We start from the raw sequence: 21,390 nt of genomic DNA, 5'->3' as shown, positions 1-21,390 counted from the left end.
AGGAGAATAGGATGTTACAGAGAAATAGGATGTTACAGAAGAACTGTATGTTAAAGAAGAATAGGATGGTACAGAAGAACACAATGTTAAAGAAGAACAGGATCTCATATTTGATCTCCGGGATCTATCCTCTATTGAGGTAACTCTCTCTAGCAGGATTTTCTTTTCACCTTCTAAAACTTCTACTCTTTTTTTTGTCCCGTCAATATCTCTCCTCATCCCTCCTGAGGATATCTGCAGCTCCTTAACCTTTTCCCCCACCTTATTCATCTCGTCCTTAATCAGGGAGAGGTCAGCCTGAGCGGATGCGATCTTAGTAGTCAGATCCTCTAGACTTTGATTTGACTGTTGTACCGCCCCTAGGATTTCTCCCAGTTTTTTATCAACTGAATTTATTCTTTCCTCCATCCCTTCTCCGTATCTTATCCTGCTCTCAGCCCCAAGGCCTTCGTCTGGAACAGATGGATCACATCCCTCTTTCTGGGCCTCCTTATTCCCCCGTAATGCACTCCTACTTTTTGGGTTTGGGGGGGATTTAAGATATTTTTCTAGACCAGTTACTATACTGCTCCCTTTTCCCCCACTCGGTGAGGAGGTTCCCACCGATTTTCTGCTATAATTTTTTGGAGGCATCTTTTCTTCTTCTCCCCTCCCTATCCTCTTCCTATTACGACCTCCCACAAAAAAAAAAAGGGGGGAAAAGGAACAATCATGAACCACACTAAATAGCCACGCAGACAAAAAAGAAAAAATTTCAGATAGCTGCCGTGCCGTCAAGCGGAAATATAGACAATAAAAAAAATAAAATAAAAAAAAAAAAATATCCCCTCGACGGAGTCCAGAAAGTCTGTCAATAATCACAGTTCTATTTGCCAGGCTGTATCCAGAGAAAAAGGAGAAAAAAAAAGAAAAAAATACTCTGTTTTATTCTTCCTGCCAGACAGTGAATGATATCCGGCGGCTGTATACGAGCAATTTCCAGGAGAAGGGGGGACATAAACAAAAGGAGATCCGAGGGTCAAGTCCTAAGATATGATTATCCTGCCACTTATACTGTTATAGAGTACAATGGCCATAATATAGAAATATACCCAGATTACTCCAGAGCAACGCAGGAAAAGAGACGTGAATTTAGAGAAGTAAAGAGGAGGTTAGCAGCCGCCCAGTTACAATATTCCCTGATATACCCAACTAAGTTACGTTTAATATACCATGATCAAGTTAGTTTTTTTGGATCACCAGAGGAGGCCGTTGAATGGATGGATTCCAAGGGAATAGGATCATGAGATGGCCAGCGGAGTGGGTGAGGGGGGTGTGGGGGGGGAGAGAAGGGGGCGCAGAGTAAGAGGAGGGGGAAATGTTTCATTTCGCCAACCAGCAGGGGGGGGAGGGAGGGGGTAGGGGTGGGGGGGCAGGAGGAGGGGTTATGGGGTGGGATGGTTGTCTTGATAGGATTACTAAGGAAGATAAGAAGGAAAACATAGGTGGAAGGCACACATGAGTAGGATATTAACATGGAATGTACGAGGTATGGGGGATAAGGTTAAGAGGGTTATGGTTTTTGATACAATTACTAGACATCTCCCAGCAATAGTGGGACTAACGGAGACACATAACACTAAGGATAAGACATACTTATTAACTCGGAAATGGGCTAAGTTCCAGTATCATTCATGTTTCTCTACCTACTCATGTGGAGTTAGTGTATATATCCACCACAAAGTGGAATACCTCCCACTAGATCAGAAGATCGATGATAGGGGCAGATATGTTTTCCTCCACTGTCAGTGGAATGGGAGACGGTGTGTTCTAGCCTTTGTTTATATACCCCCACCATTTTCACTATGTGTTATTAATAGCTTAGTGGAGTTTGCTGAGTCCCGAGGAAAATGCCCCATACTGGTAATGGGAGACTTTAACTCCGTTATGAATAGCTGCTTAGATAGATACTCTGTGACACCAAATGATAAATATGGGATAAGTCAACCAACACTTCTCAAAAGAATATCACAAGAACTGCTGTTAATAGACGTATGGAGGTACCTGTATGATGATAAGCGAGCGTACTCATGGTTTGGTTATGGGAGAAAAATCATGTCAAGAATAGATATGGCATTAGCTAGCCCAGAACTGGCAGAGCAGATATTGAAAATGAGGTATGAGGTGAATAGTATTTCAGACCACTCCCCAATTTGCCTGACATTTAAAACAACAGTTAAACCAAAGGGTAGAGTGTTCCGGCTAAACCCACATTGGCTAAACCTGATAAATAAAGATGAAAGTATTAGCGACGACATAGCGGAGTATTGGAAAAATAATCTTGGATCTGCACAAATAGGTTATGTATGGGATGCATTTAAAGCATACCTACGGGGCATCCTCGTTGGCAGAATTCAGGGCTTAAAAACTGAATTCGCCAAAAAGGAGAGGGAGCTGGGCGAAAAAATAAAGAAACTAGAGGAGAAACTCCAGGCTAATAGTTCACCTGAGACGATGGCGGAATTAGAAGAGTCTAAAATCTCTCAAAAAAATTATCTGGAGAATAAGGCACAACAAAGAGTGTTTTTTGAGGGGGCCCGATATTTCAGGGAATCAGGGAAACCAGGTAGACTGCTTTCCACTATCGTACAGAATCAGAGGGGGGATGGTAGAATCAAGCGAGTTGAGAGGAGAGACGGGGTGATAACATCCAGCCCTGGAGAAATTGAGCAGGAATTTGTTAAATATTACAGGGACCTCTACTCCTCGGAGGGAGTGGGAGATGGTGGAGACATAAAACTCTTTTTGGAGGGGGCCTCGCTCCCCACTCTCTCCGAGGAGGACAGGGAGTATTTGAATGGTCCAATAGAACAGGAGGAATTATGTGATACCTTGAAATCAATAAAGGGTAATTCTAGCCCCGGGCCGGATGGTCTCCCCTTCGAGATATATAGAAGATACGGGGAGGTTATCCTCCCAGTACTCCTGCGGGTCCTTAAGGAATCTATGGACGGGGGTGAACTTCCGGCCTCCCTGTCAGAGGCTGTAATAACCCTGATAGGGAAAAAGGGGAAAGACGAGAGTAAGGTGGATTCGCATCGCCCCATCTCTCTTCTCAACACGGATTATAAAATATGCGCCAAATTGCTGGCAATCCGCCTAAAAAAAGTGATAGGTAAGATAATACATCCAGATCAATCGGGGTTTATACCGAAACGTCAGGCTCAAATGAATATCCGTCGGGCCCTCCTTAATATCCAGATGGGCGGAGAGGGTGCCCACTCCCTCCTGTCATTGGACGCAGAAAAAGCGTTTGACAGGGTGGAGTGGGCATACCTCTGGAACATAATGCGTGAGCTAAATTTGGGGGACAATTATATTGGCTGGGTGCAACTACTGTACCAACACCCGAAAGTAAGGATTAAAATCAACGGAGAGATATCTGAATCGATGGTGTTGCAAAGGGGAACCAGGCAGGGGTGCCCCCTTTCACCATTACTGTTTGCCATCTTTGTCGAACCGTTAGCATGTAAGGTTCGATCAGATGATAACATCAGGGGATTTGGGAGTAGGGGCGCCTCAGATAAAATGTGTTTATACGCGGATGATGTCCTGTTTTTCTTGAAAGGGGGGGCGTCGGCGGTCCCATACTTGATGCGAACTGTAAATCAATTTGGTCAAATCTCCGGTTTCAGGGTGAATTGGATGAAATCAGTGTTGCTCCCAATTGGCTACGAAACCAGGAGAACGGATCTTAATGTTAAAGTATTGAAACCCACAGATGCACTGGAATACCTTGGAATTAAAATTAGTGCGAGGATCCAGGAATATACAGAACTGAATCTTGCCCCTCTGCTTAAAAGGGTTAAAAATAAAATAAGTATTTGGCAAAAAATACTGATAAGACAGGTAGACCGTATAGCTATTATAAAAATGATTTTGTTGCCGCAGGTCCTCTATGTTATATCCTCATGCCCTGTCTGGATAGGCGACCACCATTTTAATGTACTGGAGGGATTGATAAATGATCTTATATGGGGGAAAAAAAGGGTCAGGCTCAAACAAAAATACTTATGGCTTGATGAAGAAGATGGTGGCTTGTCCGTGCCCTGCTTCAGAGGCTACTATTACGCATCCCAGCTACAATGGTTAATGATAGAGGATGACAGATTACGCCAGTACCTAGTGGGTGAGTTTGTAGGTCTCCAATATAATATTTTTAGTATCTTGGAAGCCGGGATATTAAAAATAAAGGGTAAGAAGTGCCCGATTAGTAATATGATGCACTTGATATGGGTGAATGTTAAAAAATTATTGGGGATAAATTACTCACTAAAGATTACCCCTCTATGGGGGAATATAAATTTAGGTGAGTTTCAGAAGTTAGAGGATTATGTATTTTGGGAAAAAAATGGTATTAAGTTTATTTCACAGATTGAGATAAAAGGAAAGCTCAGGACACTAGAAGAATTAGGACTTAGTATAAAATTAGATACCCTTACACGTTTTAGATATTTTCGGTTGAAACACGCATTTGACAGCACTGAGAATAAATCGTACTTAACCACCAAATATTCAGAATTTGTAGAATTTTGCTGTCTCAATAAGGGGACCAGAATATCAATATCACAGATATATAAAATAATTAAACGGGGTTTAGGGGGAGTGATAAAGTTTGCTAGTGAACAAAAATGGGCACTAGAAGTTGACCCCAACACGCTAGATTGGAGATGTATCTATAAAAGTATAAAAAGAAGTACGGTATCGAGTAATTTCCGACTGACACAGTTCTTTATTGTCCATCGTACCTATATCACCCCATGGGTGTTGAGTAGGATGTATAAAACAAGGGATGCTAGATGCTGGAAGTGCAGGATGGATAATGCGGATTTCACCCACTTGATCTGGCACTGCCCCCTAATGCAGGATTACTGGTTTCAGGTTTATCGGGAGCTGACCAGATCAACTGGGTGCTCAGTCCCAATGGAGATCGCTACAGCGGTGCTTGGATATATCAGGAAAATAGGTCTCGATATAGAAATAGAAAGGAAATGGGCCAAAGGATTAATGCTGGCGCGGGTAGTGGTGGCTAGGGAGTGGGGGGCGGACACACCACCAAACATCGAAGCATGGAAGAACTTATGTGGGAGGGTATGTAGATATGAATATGTCGGTACCCATAAATAAATGGAGGATGTGGAAGAGAGAATGAAAATCTGTGGTATCCATCAAGACAACCATGGGGGGGGGGGGGATGGGGAGGGGCTATATTGTTTTTCTTTTGTTTCCTCGTTTTGTACATGATATGAGGAACGAAACAGGACAGGGACATATTCCTGATGTCTAAGGATAAGCGAGTAACAAATGTATGTGTATATACAGGAATTAGCATTGTTTATGCCCTGCTGTATTATTGTCTAATGTTATGTCTTGTTTCTGATTTTTTTATATATGATGAAGGAAAAAATAAACTAAAATTATTTAAATACAAAAGAAGAACAGGATTTTACAGAGGAACAGGACTTTATATAAGAACAGGATGGTACAGAAGAACAGGATGGTACAGAAGTACAGGGCGTTACAGAAGAACAAGATGTTACAGAAGAATAGGATATTACAGAAGATCAGGACGTTACAGAAGAACAGAATGGTAAAGAAGAACATGATGGTATAGAAGAACAGGATGCTACAGAAGAACAGGATGTTATAGTAGAACAGGATGTTATAGTAGAACAGGATGTTACAAAGGAACAGGACTTTACAGAAAAAACAGGATGCTACAGAAGAACAGATGGTACAGAAGAACAGTATCTGAGGGAAGGGATTTAGGGATCATTATTTCAGAAGACTGGCAGACATTGTCATAGAGCAGCAGGAAATGCTACCAGAATGCTTGGGTGTATAGGGAGAGGAATTCCCAGCAGAATGAGGGAGGTGCTCATGCCGCTCTACAGAGCAGTAGTGAGACCTGATTTGGAGTATTGTGCTCAGTACTGGAGACCATATCTCCAGAAGGATATTGATACTTTGGAGAGAGTTCAGAGAAGAGCTACTAAACTGGTACATGGATTGCAGGAAAAAACTTACCAGGAAAGATTAAAGGACTATAACACGTATAGCTTGGAAGAAAGATGAGACAGAGGGGATATGATGGAAAGTTTTAAATACATAAAGGGAATCAACAAGGTAAAAGAGGGAGAGAATATTTAAAAGAAGAAAAACTGCTACAAGAGGACCTTGTTTTAAATTAGAGGGGCAAAGGTTTAAAAGTAATATCAGGAAGTAATACTTTACTTAGAGAGTTGTGGATGCATGGAATAGCCTTACTGCAGAAGTAGTAGCTGCAAATACAGTGGAGGAGTTTAAGCATGCATGGGATATGCATAAGGCCATCCTTCATATAAGATAGGGCCAGGGACTATCCATAGTATTTAGTATATTGGGCAGACTAGATGGGCAAAATAGTTCATATCTGCCAACACATTCTATGTTATAGAAGAACAGGATGTTACAGGATAGCAGGATGTTACAGAGGAACAGGATATTACAGGAGAACATGACATTATAGAAGAACAGGATGGTAAACAAGAACAGGATGGTACAGAAGAACAGGACATTACAGAAGAATAGGATGTTATAGGAGAACAGGATGTTACACGAGAACAGGATGTTACAGAAGAACAGGATGTTACAGAAGAACAGTATGGTACACAAGAACAGGATGTTATAGGAGAAAAAGATGTAACAGAGGAACAGGATGTTGCAGAAAAAAATGATGGTACAGAAGAACAGGATGGTACAGATGAACAGGACGTTACAGAAGAACAGAATATTATAGAAGGACAGGAAGTTACAGAAGAACAGGATTTTACAGAAGAACAGGATGTTACAGAGGAACAGGACTTTACAGAAGAACAGGATGGTACAGAAGAACAGAAAGTACAGAATAACAGGATGTTACAGGAGAACAGGATAATACAGAATAACAGTATATTAAAGAATAACAGGATGTTACAGAAAAACAGGATGGTAAAAAAGAAAAGGATGTTACAAAGGAACAAGACGTTACAGGAGAACAGGACATTACAAAAAAAAACAGTATGCTACAGAAGAACAGGATGTTATAGGAGAACAGGATGTTACAGGATAACAGGTTCTTTCAGAGGAACAGGATGTTACAGGAGAACATGATGTTACAGAAGAACAGGATGGTAAAGAAGAACAGGATGGTACAGAAGAACAGGACGTTACATGATAACAGGATGTTACAGGAGAGCAATAAGTCACAGAAGAACAGGATGTTACAGAGGCACGGGACTTTACATAAGAACAGAATGGTACATAAGAACATGATGTTACAGGAGATTAGGGTCTTACAAAGGAACAGGACGTTAAATTAAGAAAAGGATGATATAGAAGAAGAGGATGTTACAGAAGACCAGGATGTTACAGTAGAACAGGATGTTACATGATAACAGGATGTTACAGAATAACATCCTTATACAAAAGAACAGGATGGTACAGAAGAACAGGATGTTACAGAGGAACAAGACGTTACAGGAAAACAGGACGTTATAGAAGAACAGGATGTTACAGAAGAACAGTATGTTATAGGAGAACAGGATGTTAAAGGATAGCAGGATGTTACAGAGGAACAGGATGTCATAGGAGAACATGAAGTTACAGAAGAACAGGATGGTAAAGACGAACAGGATGGTACAGAAGAACAGGAGGTTACAGAAGAACCATATGTAACAGATTAACAGGATATTTTAGGATAACAGGATGTTACAGAGGAACAAGATGTTATTGGAGAACATGACATTACAGAAGAACAGGATGGTAAAGAAGAACAGGATGGTACAGAAGAACAGGAGGTAACATAAGAACCGATATTACAGATTAACAGTATGTTACAGGATAACAGGATATTACAGAGGAACAGGATGTTATAGGAGAACATGACGTTACAGAAGAACAGGATGGTACAGAAGAACAGGACATTACGGGAGAACAGGATGTTATAGGAGAACAGTATGTTACAGAGAAAAAGTACTTTATAGAAGAACAGGATGTTACAGAAAAACAGGATGTTACAGAGGAACAGGACTTTGCAGAACAGGATGGTACAAAAGAACAGATAGTTCATAAGAACAGGATGTTACAGAAGAACAGGAAGTTATAGGAGAACAGGATGCTACAGAGGAACAGGATGTTACAGGAGTACATGATGTTACAGAAGAAGAGGATAATATAGAGGAACAGTATGTTACAGAAGAACAGAATACTACAGAAGAACAGGATATTACAGGAGAACAGTATGTTACAGAGGAACAGGACTTTACAGAAACACAGGATGGTACAGAAGAGCAGGATGGTACTGTCAAGGTTGAGGATGGTGGAAAACCTCAACAATGTCAATAGGATAAGGGTATCTACCAGGCCGGGATGACAGGATCAGGGAGCAGGTCACCTCCTAGCGCGTCCCGAATTCTGACCCCGACTCCTAATCGTATGAGCCATCCCAGATGGTAGGAGGGCTCATACTCCGGACTCTAGGGTCCCTACTAGCCCTCAGGAAATCCCTGGACTAGGAGCAGGGTAAGACGACTTGTTCCTTCTAGACACGAACGAACAGGAGTCTCACTGGCCAAGGAGTAATTAGAGGGGAAACATACAGTTGTGTTCAAAAATATTCAACCCCCACTGAAATTGAGTGTTTTGGCCAGTTTGACATTGATTTGGATCATTTCAGTCATCTTGTTTACAATTAAATCAAAGAGGCACTTGTAAGTCAGACAAATATAACATAACATTTATAATGGAATAACTACAAATGTATTGTCTGTGCTCACATCATTATAAGTTTTATTCAACCCCCAAGTGACATTCAATCTTAGTACTTAGTACAACATCCTTTTCCAGTTATAACAGCTTTTAACCGTGAAGCATAGCTTGACACAAGTGTCTTGCAGCGATCTACGGGTATCTTCGCCCATTCTTCATGGGCAAAAGCCTCCAGTTAAGTCACATGTAACTGCTTTCTTTAAGTCCCACCAGAGGTTCTCAATCGGATTTAAGTCTGGTGACTGTGATGGCCACTTCAAAATGTTCCAGCCTTTTATCTGCAACCATGCTCTAGTGGACTTGGAGGTATGCTTGGGATCATTGTCCTGTTGAAAGGTCCAACGTCTCCCAAGCCTCAGGTTTGTGACAGGACTGCATCACATTTTCATCCAATATCTCCTGGTACTGAAGAGAATTCATGGTACCTTGCACATGCTGAAGCTTCCCTGTACCTGTAGAAGCAAAACAGCACCAAAGCATGATTGACCCCCGCCATGCTTCACAGTAGGCAAGGTGTTCTTTTCTTTATAGGCCTTGTTCTTCCTATTCCAAACATAGCGTTGATCCATAGGCCCAAACAGTTCAAATTTTGTTTCATCAGTCCACAGAACACTATTCCAAAACATTTGTGGTTTGTCCACATGACTTTTGGCATACTGTAGTCGACTCTTATACTTTGGAGACAGCAATGGGGTGCGCCTAGGAGTTCTGTCATAGAGGCCTTCATTACGCAGTGTGCTCCTTATTGTCTGAGCTGAAACTTCAGTACCCACAGCTGACAAATCTTTTTTCAGTTCCTCATCAGTCACACGAGGACTTTTCTCCACTTTAGCACAGCAGCCAAAGTCAGCATCTTCTTTCTGCCACGACCAGGTAGCGTTTCAACAGTGCCCTTTTTCTTGAATTTGCGAATGATGCTTCCTATGGTGTCTCTTGGTATGTTTAACATCTTTGCAATCTTCTTATAGCCATTGCCCTTTCTGTGAAGAGAAATTTCCTCTTCTCTTGTCTTCCTTGACCATTCTCTTGGCTTCACCATGTTTATAAACACAGGATATTACAGAAGAACAAGACGTTATAGAAGAAAAGGATGGTACAGAAAAACCGGATGGTACAGAAGAACATGACGTTACAGAAGAACAGGACGTTACAGAAGAATAGGGTGTTACAGAAGAGCAGGATGTTACAGAAGAACAGCATGTTATAGGAGAACAGTATGTTACAGGAGAAAAGAATGTTACAGAAGAACAGGATGGAAAAGAAGAACAGGATGTTATAGAGGAACAAGACGTTATAGGAGAACAGGACGTTACAAAAAGAACAGGATGTTACAAAATAACAGGATGGTATAGAAGAACAGGATGTTATAGGAGAACATGCCTTTATAGGAGAACATGATGTTACAGAAGAACAGGACGTTATAGGAGAACTGAATGTTATAGTAGAATAGGATGTTACAAAGGGACAGGACTTTAGAGAAAAACGGGATGATACAGAAAAACAGATAGGACAGAAGAACAGGATGTTGCGGGGGAACAGGATGTTACAGGATAACAGGATGTAACAGAGAAACAGGATGTTTCAGGAGAACATGACATAGAAGAACAGAAAGGTAAAGAAGTACAGGATGGTACAGAAAAACAGGACGTTACAGAAGAACAGGACGTTACAGGAAAATATGATGTTATAGAAGATCTGTATGTTATTGGAGAACAGGATGTTACAGAGGAGCAGGATCTTTCAGAAGAAAATTATGGTATAGAAGAAAAGGACATTACTGAAGAACAAGAAGTTATAGTAGATCAAGATGTTACAGAAGAACAGGATGTTACAGATACAGAAAAATAGCATGTTATAGGAGAAAAGGATGTTACAGAAGAACAGGATGTTGCAGGATATCAGTATGTTACAGTATAAAAGGATGTTACAGAAGAACAGTATGTTACAGAATAACAGGATGTTACAGAAGAACAAGATGGTACAGAAGAACACAATGTTACAGAGGAACAAGACGTTACAGAAGAACAGGATGTTATAGTAGAACAGGATGTTACAGATTAACAGATTGTTAAAAAGGAACAGCATGCTATAGGAGAACATGACGTTACAGAAGAACAGGATGGTAAAGGAGAAACTTATGTTACAGAAGAACGGGATGTTATGGGATTACCGGTAGGGATGAGCGAACTCGAACTGTATAGTTCGGGTTCGTACCGAATTTTGGGGTGTCCATGACACGGACCCGAACCCGGACATTTTCGTAAAAGTCCGGGTTCGGGTTCGGTGTTCGTTGCTTTCTTGGCGCTTTTGTGACGCTTTCTTGGAGCTTTTTGAAAGGCTGCAAAGCAGCCAATCAACAAGCGTCATACTACTTGCCCCAAGAGGCCGTCACAGCCATACCTACTATTGGCATGGCTGTGATTGGCCAGAGCACCATGTGACCCAGCCTCTATTTAAGCTGGAGTCACATAGCGCCGCCCGTCACTCTGCTCTGATTAGCGTAGGGAGAGGTTGCGGCTGCGACAGTAGGGCGAGATTAGGCTGATTAACTCCTCCAAAGCACTTGATTAATTGATCGATCTGCAGCTGTGGATCATTGAGCTGCTGATACTCAATTGCTCACTGTTTTTAGGCTGCCCAGACCGTTTGTCAGTCACTTTTTTCTGGGGTGATCGGCGGCCATTTTGTGTCTTGTGCGGTGCTGCGATCAAGTGCATCCAAGCTGCGACCAAGTGCATTTAACCCTCAATGGTGTGGTTGTTTTTTGGCTAAAGCCTACATCAGGGTGAAGCTGTCACACCAAGTGCATTTAACCAGCAATAGTCTGTTTATTTTTTGGCCATATACTACATCAGGGGCAAGCTGCGCCTGTCACCAAGAGCATTTAACCCTCAATGGTGTGGTTGTTTTTTGGCTAAAGCCTACATCAGGGTGAAGCTGTCACACCAAGTGCATTTAACCAGCAATAGTCTGTTTATTTTTTGGCCATATACTACATCAGGGGCAAGCTGCGCCCGTCACCAAGTGCATTTAACCCTCAGTAGTGTGGTTGGTCAAGCTATCACACCAAGTGCATTTAACCAGCAATAGTCTGTTCATTTTTTGGCCATATACTACATCAGGGGCAAGCTGCGCCCGTCACCAAGTGCATTTAACCCCCAGTAGTGTGGTTGGTCAAGCTGTGACACCAAGTGCATTTAACCAGCAATAGTCTGTTCATTTTTTGGCCATATACTACATCAGGGGCAAGCTGCGCCTGTCACCAAGTGCATTTAACCCTCAATGGTGTGGTTGTTTTTTGGCTAAAGTCTACATCGGGATGAAGCTGTCACACCAAGTGCATTTAACCAGCAATTGTCTGTTCATTTTTTGGCCATATATATACTACATCAGGGGCAAGCTGCGCCCGTCACCAAGTGCATTTAACCCTCAGTAGTGTGGTTGGTCAAGCTGTCACAACAAGTGCATTTAACCAGCAATAGTGTGGTTATTTTTTGGCCATATCCCAGTCTAATTCTGTCACTAAATCCATACCGGTCACCCAGTGCCTAAATACTAGGCCTCAAATTTATATCCCGCTAAATCTGTCGTTACCGCTGTACTGTTGTGGATGGGCAAGTTATTTAGTGTCCGTCAAAGCACATTTTTTGTTCTGGGTTGAAATACAATTCCCAATTTAGCAATTTCATAATTTAGAAGTTTCTGCTGTATCAGAGCTATTTGAAATCTATCCCTAAAAGGGTATATAATATTCAAGGTGCACATAGGGTCATTCAGAATAATTTCACACACACGCTACTGTGCATTTCCAAGTCCAATTCTGTTAGTAAATCCATACCGGTCACCCAGCGCCTAAATACTAGGCCTCAAATTTATATCCCGCTAAATCTCTCGTTACCGCTGTCCTGTTGTGGCTGGGAAAGTTATTTAGTGTCCGTCAAAGCACATTTTTTGTTCTGGGTTGAAATACAATTCCCAATTTAGCAATTTCATAATTTAGAAGTTTCTGCTGTATCAGAGCTATTTGAAATCTATCCCTAAAAGGGTATATAATATTCAAGGTGCACATAGGGTCATTCAGAATAACTTCACACACACGCTACTGTGCATTTCCAAGTCCAATTCTGTTAGTAAATCCATACCGGTCACCCAGCGCCTAAATACTAGGCCTCAAATTTATATCCCGCTAAATCTCTCGTTACCGCTGTCCTGTTGTGGCTGGGAAGTTATTTAGTGTCCGTCAAAGCACATTTTTTGTTCTGGGTTGAAATACAATTCCCAATTTAGCAATTTCATAATTTAGAAGTTTCTGCTGTATCAGAGCTATTTGAAATCTATCCCTAAAAGGGTATATAATATTCAAGGTGCACATAGGGTCATTCAGAATAACTTCACACACACGCTACTGTGCATTTCCAAGTCCAATTCTGTTAGTAAATCCATACCGGTCACCCAGCGCCTAAATACTAGGCCTCAAATTTATATCCCGCTAAATCTCTCGTTACCGCTGTCCTGTTGTGGCTGGGAAAGTTATTTAGTGTCCGTCAAAGCACATTTTTTGTTCTGGGTTGAAATACAATTCCCAATTTAGCAATTTCATAATTTAATGATTTCTGCTATATCAGAGCTATTTGAAATCTATCCCTAACAGGGTATATAATATTCAAGGTGCACATAGGGTCATTCAGAATAACTTCAAACACGCTACTGTGCATTTCCAAGTCTAATTCTGTCACTAAATCCATACCGGTCACCCAGCGCCTAAATACTAGGCCTCAAATTTATATCCCGCTGAATTTGAATACAATACATTGGGCCAAATAATATTTGTGTTGTTGTGGTGAACCATAACAATGAGGAAAACATCTAGTAAGGGACGCGGACGTGGACATGGTCGTGGTGGTGTTAGTGGACCCTCTGGTGCTGGGAGAGGACGTGGCCGTTCTGCCACATCCACACGTCCTAGTGTACCAACTACCTCAGGTCCCAGTAGCCGCCAGAAATTACAGCGATATATGGTGGGGCCCAATGCCGTTCTAAGGATGGTAAGGCCTGAGCAGGTACAGGCATTAGTCAATTGGGTGGCCGACAGTGGATCCAGCACGTTCAGATTATCTCCCACCCAGTCTTCTGCAGAAAGCGCACAGATGGCGTCTGAAAACCAACCCCATCAGTCTGTCACATCACCCCCATGCATACCAGGGAAACTGTCTCAGCCTCAAGTTATGCAGCAGTCTCTTATGCTGTTTGAAGACTCCGCTGGCAGGGTTTCCCAAGGGCATCCACCTAGCCCTTCCCCAGCGGTGAAAGACATAGAATGCACTGACGCACAACCACTTATGTTTCCTGATGATGAGGACATGGGAATACCACCTCAGCATGTCTCTGATGATGACGAAACACAGGTGCCAACTGCTGCGTCTTTCTGCAGTGTGCAGACTGAACAGGAGGTCAGGGATCAAGACTGGGTGGAAGGCGATGCAGGGGACGATGAGGTCCTAGACCCCACATGGAATGAAGGTCGTGTCACTGACTTTCACAGTTCGGAGGAAGAGGCAGTGGTGAGACCGAGCCAACAGCGTAGCAAAAGAGGGAGCAGTGGGCAAAAGCAGAACACCCGCCGCCAAGAGACTCCGCTTGCTACTGACCGCCGCCATCTGGGACCGAGCACCCCAAAGGCAGCTTCAAGGAGTTCCCTGGCATGGCACTTCTTCAAACAATGTGCTGACGACAAGACCCGAGTGGTTTGCACGCTGTGCCATCAGAGCCTGAAGCGAGGCATTAACGTTCTGAACCTAAGCACAACCTGCATGACCAGGCACCTGCATGCAAAGCATGAACTGCAGTGGAGTAAACACCTTAAAACCAAGGAAGTCACTCAGGCTCCCCCTGCTACCTCTTCTGCTGCTGCCGCCTCGGCCTCTTCCTCCGCCTCTGGAGGAACGTTGGCACCTGCCGCCCAGCAAACAGGGGATGTACCACCAACACCACCACCACCTCCGTCACCAAGCGTCTCAACCATGTCACACCGCAGCGTTCAGCTCTCCATCTCACAAACATTTGAGAGAAAGCGTAAATTCCCACCTAGCCACCCTCGATCCCTGGCCCTGAATGCCAGCATTTCTAAACTACTGGCCTATGAAATGCTGTCATTTAGGCTGGTGGACACAGACAGCTTCAAACAGCTCATGTCGCTTGCTGTCCCACAGTATGTTGTTCCCAGCCGCCACTACTTCTCCAAGAGAGCCGTGCCTTCCCTGCACAACCAAGTATCCGATAAAATCAAGTGTGCACTACGCAACGCCATCTGTAGCAAGGTCCACCTAACCACAGATGCGTGGACCAGTAAGCACGGCCAGGGACGCTATATCTCCCTAACTGCACACTGGGTAAATGTAGTGGCAGCTGGGCCCCAGGCGGAGAGCTGTTTGGCGCACGTCCTTCCGCCGCCAAAGATCGCAGGGCAACATTCTTTGCCTCCTGTTGCCACCTCCTCCTTCTCGGCTTCCTCCTCCTCTTCTTCCACCTGCTCATCCAGTCAGCCACACACCTTCACCACCAACTTCAGCACAGCCCGGGGTAAACGTCAGCAGGCCATTCTGAAACTCATATGTTTGGGGGACAGTCCCCACACCGCACAGGAGTTGTGGCGGGGTATAGAACAACAGACCGACGAGTGGTTGCTGCCGGTGAGCCTCAAGCCCGGCCTGGTGTTTTGTGATAATGGGCGAAATCTCGTTGCAGCTCTGGGACTAGCCAATTTGACGCACATCCCTTGCTTGGCGCATGTGCTGAATTTGGTGGTGCAGAAGTTCATTCACAACTACCCCGACATGTCAGAGCTGCTGCATAAAGTGCGGGCCGTCTGTTCAGCGCTTCCGGCGTTCACATCCTGCTGCTGCTCGCCTGTCTGCGCTACAGCGTAACTTCGGCCTTCCCGCTCACCGCCTCATATGCAATGTGCCCACCAGGTGGAACTCCACCTTGCACATGCTGGACAGACTGTGCGAGCAGCAGCAGGCCATAGTGGAGTTTCAGCTGCAGCACGCACGGGTCAGTCGCACTACAGAACAGCACCACTTCACCACCAATGACTGGGTCTCCATGCGAGACCTGTGTGCCCTGTTGCGCTGTTTCGAGTACTCCACCAACATGGCCAGTGGCGATGACGCCGTTATCAGCGTTACAATACCACTTCTATGTCTCCTTGAGAAAACACTTAGGGCGATGATGGAAGAGGAGGTGGCCCAGGAGGAGGAGGAGGAGGAGGAGGAAGAGGGGTCATTTTTAGCACTTTCAGGCCAGTCTCTTCGAAGTGACTCAGAGGGAGGTTTTTGGTAACAGCAGAGGCCAGGTACAAATGTGGCCAGCCAGGGCCCACTACTGGAGGACGAGGAGGACGAGGATGAGGAGGAGGTGGCGGAGGATGAGGATGAAGCATGGTCACAGCGGGGTGGCACCCAACGCAGCTCGGGTCCATCATTGGTGCGTGGCTGGGGGGAAAGGCAGGACGATGACGATACGCCTCCCACAGAGGACAGCTTGTCCTTACCCCTGGGCAGCCTGGCACACATGAGTGACTACATGCTGCAGTGCCTGCGCAACGACAGCAGAGTTGCCCACATTTTAACCTGTGCGGACTACTGGGTTGCCACCCTGCTGGATCCACGCTACAAAGACAATGTGCCCACCTTACTTCCTGCACTGGAGCGTGATAGGAAGATGCGCGAGTACAAGCGCACGTTGGTAGACGCGCTACTGAGAGCATTCCCAAATGTCACAGGGGAACAAGTGGAAGCCCAAGGCCAAGGCAGAGGAGGAGCAAGAGGTCGCCAAGGCAGCTGTGTCACGGCCAGCTCCTCTGAGGGCAGGGTTAGCATGGCAGAGATGTGTTAAACTTTTGTCAACACGCCACAGCTAACTGCACCACCACCTGATACGCAACGTGTTAGCAGGAGGCAACATTTCACTAACATGGTGGAACAGTACATGTGCACACCCCTCCACGTACTGACTGATGGTTCGGCCCCATTCAACTTCTGGGTCTCTAAATTGTCCACGTGGCCAGAGCTAGCCTTTTATGCCTTGGAGGTGCTGGCCTGCCCGGCGGCCAGCGTTTTGTCTGAACGTGTATTCAGCACGGCAGGGGGCGTCATTACAGACAAACGCAGCCGCCTGTCTACAGCCAATGTGGACAAGCTGACGTTCATAAACATGAACCAGGCATGGATCCCACAGGATCTGTCCATCCCTTGTCCAGATTAGACATTAACTACCTCCCCTTAACCATATATTATTGGACTCCAGGGCACTTCCTCATTCAATCCTATTTTTATTTTCATTTTACCATTATATTGCGAGGCTACCCAAAGTTGAATGAACCTCTCCTCTGTCTGGGTGCCGGGGCCTAAATATATGCCAATGGACTGTTCCAATGTTGGGTGACGTGAATCCTGATTCTCTGCTATGACATGCAGACTGATTCTCTGCTGACATGAAGCCAGATCCTCTGTTACGGAACCTCTCTCCTCTGCCTGGGTGCTGGGCCTAAATATATGCCAATGGACTGTTGCACTGGTGGCTGACGTGAAGCCTGATTCTCTGCTATTATATGAAGACTGATTCTCTGCTGACATGATGCCAGATTGTCTGTTACGGGACCTCTCTCCTCTGCCTGGGTGCTGGGCCTAAATTTATGACAATGGACTGTTGCAGTGGTGGGTGACGTGAAGCCTGATTCTCTGCTATGACATGCAGACTGATTCTCTGCTGACATGAAGCCAGATCCTCTGTTACGGGACCTCTCTCCTCTGCCTGGGTGCTGGGCCTAAATATATGCCAATGGACTGTTTCAGTGGTGGCTGACGTGAAGCCTCATTCTCTGCTATGACATGCAGACTAATTCTCTGCTGACATGAAGCCAGATTGTCTGTTACGGGACCTCTCTCCTCTGCTTGGGTGCTGGGCCTAAATTTATGACAATGGACTGTTGCAGTGGTGGGTGACGTGAAGCCTGATTCTCTGCTATGACATGCAGACTAATTCTCTGCTGACATGAAGCCAGATTGTCTGTTACGGGACCTCTCTCCTCTGCCTGTGTGCTGGGCCTAAATATATGCCAATGGACTGTTGCACTGGTGGCTGACGTGAAGCCTGATTCTCTGCTATGATATGAAGACTGATTCTCTGCTGACATGAAGCCAGATTGTCTGTTACGGGACCTCTCTCCTCTGCCTGGGTGCTGGGCCTAAATTTATGACAATGGACTGTTGCAGTGGTGGGTGACGTGAAGCCTGATTCTCTGCTATGACATGCAGACTGATTCTCTGCTGACATGAAGCCAGATTGTCTGTTACGGGACCTCTCTCCTCTGCCTGGGTGCTGGGCCTAAATATATGCCAATGGACTGTTGCACTGGTGGCTGACGTGAAGCCTGATTCTCTGCTATGATATGAAGACTGATTCTCTGCTGACATGAAGCCAGATTGTTCTTTACGGGACCTCTCTCCTCTGCCTGGGTGCTGGGCCTAAATATATGCCAATGGACTGTTGCAGTGGTGGCTGACGTGAAGCCTCATTCTCTGCTATGATATGCAGACTAATTCTCTGCTGACATGAAGCCAGATCCTCTGTTACGGGACCTCTCTCCTCTGCCTGGGTGCTGGGCCTAAATTTATGAAAATGGACTCTTACAGTGGTGGGTGACGTGAAGCCTGATTCTCTGCTATGACATGAAGACTGATTCTCTGCTGACATGAAGCCAGATTGTCTGTTACGGGACCTCTCTCCTCTGCCTGGGTGCTGGGCCTAAATATATGCCAATGGACTGTTGCAGTGGTGGCTGACGTGAAGCCTCATTCTCTGCTATGACATGCAGACTAATTCTCTGCTGACATGAAGCCAGATTCTCTGTTACGGGACCTCTCTCCTCTGCCTGGGTGCCGGGGCCTAAATATCTGAGAATGGACTGTTCCAGTGGTGGGTGACGGGAAGCCAGATTCTCTGCTATGGGACCTCTCTCCAATTGATTTTGGTTAATTTTTATTTATTTAATTTTTATTTTAAAATTATTTCCCTATCCACATTTGTTTGCAGGGGATTTACCTACATGTTGCTGCCTTTTGCAGCCCTCTAGCCCTTTCCTGGGCTGTTTTACAGCCGTTTTAGTGCCGAAAAGTTCGGGTCCCCATTGACTTCAATGGGGTTCGGGTTTGGGACGAAGTTCGGATCGGGTTCGGATCCCGAACCCGAACATTTCCGGGAAGTTCGGCCGAACTTCTCGAACCCGAACATCCAGGTGTTCGCTCAACTCTAATTACCGGATGTTACAAAAGAACAGGAAGTTATAGAGGAATAGGATGTTACAGAAGAACAGGATGTTATAGGGAAACAGGATGTTTTGAAGAAGCAGGACTTTGCAGAAGAGCAGGACGTTATAGGAGAACAGAATGTTACAGGAGAATAGGATGTTACAGAAGAACAGGATGTTACAGAAGAACAGGACGCTACAAATGAATCGGATGTTACAGAAAAACAGCATGTTATAGGAGAACAGGATGTTACAGAAGAACAGGATGTTATAGGATAACTGGATGTTACAGGAGAACAGGATGTTACAGAGGAACAGGACGTTACAGAAGAAATGGATGTTACAGAAGAATCGGATGATACAGAAGAACAGGACGTTACAGAAGAACAGGACGTTACAGAAGAACAGGATGTTACAGAAGAACAGCGTTATACAGAAAAAGAGGATGGTACAGAGGAACAAAACGCTACAGGAGAACATGATGTTACAGGAGAACAAGATGGTAAAATATAACAAGATGGTACAGAAGAACAGGAAGTTATATAACAGGATGGTACAGAAGAACAAGACGTTATAGGAGAACAGGACGTTACAAAAGAACAGGATGTTACAAAATAACAGGATGGTATAAAAGAACAGGATGTTATAGGAGAACATGACTTTATAGGAGAACATGATGTTACAGCAGAACGGGACGTTATAGGAGAACTGAATGTTATAGTAGAATAGGATGTTACAAAGGAACAGGACTTTAGAGAAAAACGGAATGGTACAGAAAAACAGATAGGACAGAAGAACAGGATGTTGCGGGGGAACAGTATGTTACAGGATAACAGGATGTACCAGAGAAACAGGATGTTTCAGGAGAACATGACATAGAAGAACAGAAAGGTAAAAAAGTACAGGATGGTACAGAAAAACAGGACGTTACAGAAGAACAGGATGTTACAGAGGAACAGGATCTTTCAGAAGAAAATTATGGTATAGAAGAACAGGACATTACTGAAGAACAAGAAGTTATAGTAGATCTAGATGTTACAGAAGAACAGGATGTTACAGATACAGAAAAATAGCATGTTATAGGAGAAAAGGATGTTACAGAAGAACAGGATGTTGCAGGATATCAGTATGTTATAGTATAAAAGGATGTTACAGAAGAACAGTATGTTACAGAATAACAGGATGTTACAGAAGAACAAGATGGTACAGAAGAACACGATGTTACAGAGGAACAAGACGTTACAGAAGAACAGGATGTTATAGTACAACAGGATGTTACAGATTAACAGAATGTTAAAAAGGAACAGCATGCTATAGGAGAACATGACGTTACAGAAGAACAGGATGGTAAAGGAGAAACTTATGTTACAGAAGAACAGGATGTTACAGAAGAACGGGATGTTATAGGATAACAGGATGTTACAAAAGAACAGGAAGTTATAGAGGAATAGGATGTTACAGAAGAACAGGATGTTATAGGGAAACAGGATGTTTTGAAGAAGCAGGACTTTGCAGAAGAACAGGACGTTATAGGAGAACAGGATGTTACAGGAGAATAGGATGTTACAGAAGAACAGGATGTTACAGAAGAACAGGATGTTATAGGATAACTGGATGTTACAGGAGAACAGGATGTTACAGAGGAACAGGACGTTACAGAAGAAATGGATGTTACAGAAGAATCGGATGGTACAGAAGAACAGGACGTTACAGAAGAACAGGACATTACAGAAGAACAGGATGTTACAGAAGAACAGCGTGGTACAGAAGAAGAGGATGGTACAGAGGAACAAGACGCTACAGGAGAACAGGATGTTACAGGAGAACATGATGTTACAGAAGAATAAGATGGTAAAATATAACAGGATGGTACAGAAGAACAGGAAGTTAGAGAAGAATAGGACGTTACAGGAGAACAGGATGAAACAAGATAAAAGGATATTACAGAGGAACAGGATATTACAGGAGAACATGATGTTACAGAAGAACAGATTGGTAAAGAAGAAAAGATGGAACAGGATGTTACAGGAGAATATGACGTTACAGTTGAACAGGATGGTAAAAAAGAAAAGGATGGTACAGAAAACAGGATGTTACAGAAGAACAGGACGTTACATGTGAGCAGAATGTTACAGTAGAACAGGATGTTACAGAGTAATAGGACTTTATAGAAAAACAGGATGGTACAGAATTTCAGATGGTACAGAAGAACAGGATGTTAAAGAAGAACAGGATGTTGTAGGAGAACAGGATGT

This window comes from Bufo gargarizans, chromosome 1 (genome assembly GCF_014858855.1).
Source record: "Bufo gargarizans isolate SCDJY-AF-19 chromosome 1, ASM1485885v1, whole genome shotgun sequence".
In the NCBI taxonomy this organism is placed as follows: domain Eukaryota; kingdom Metazoa; phylum Chordata; class Amphibia; order Anura; family Bufonidae; genus Bufo; species Bufo gargarizans.
Note: the sequence above shows the minus strand (reverse complement) of the source record.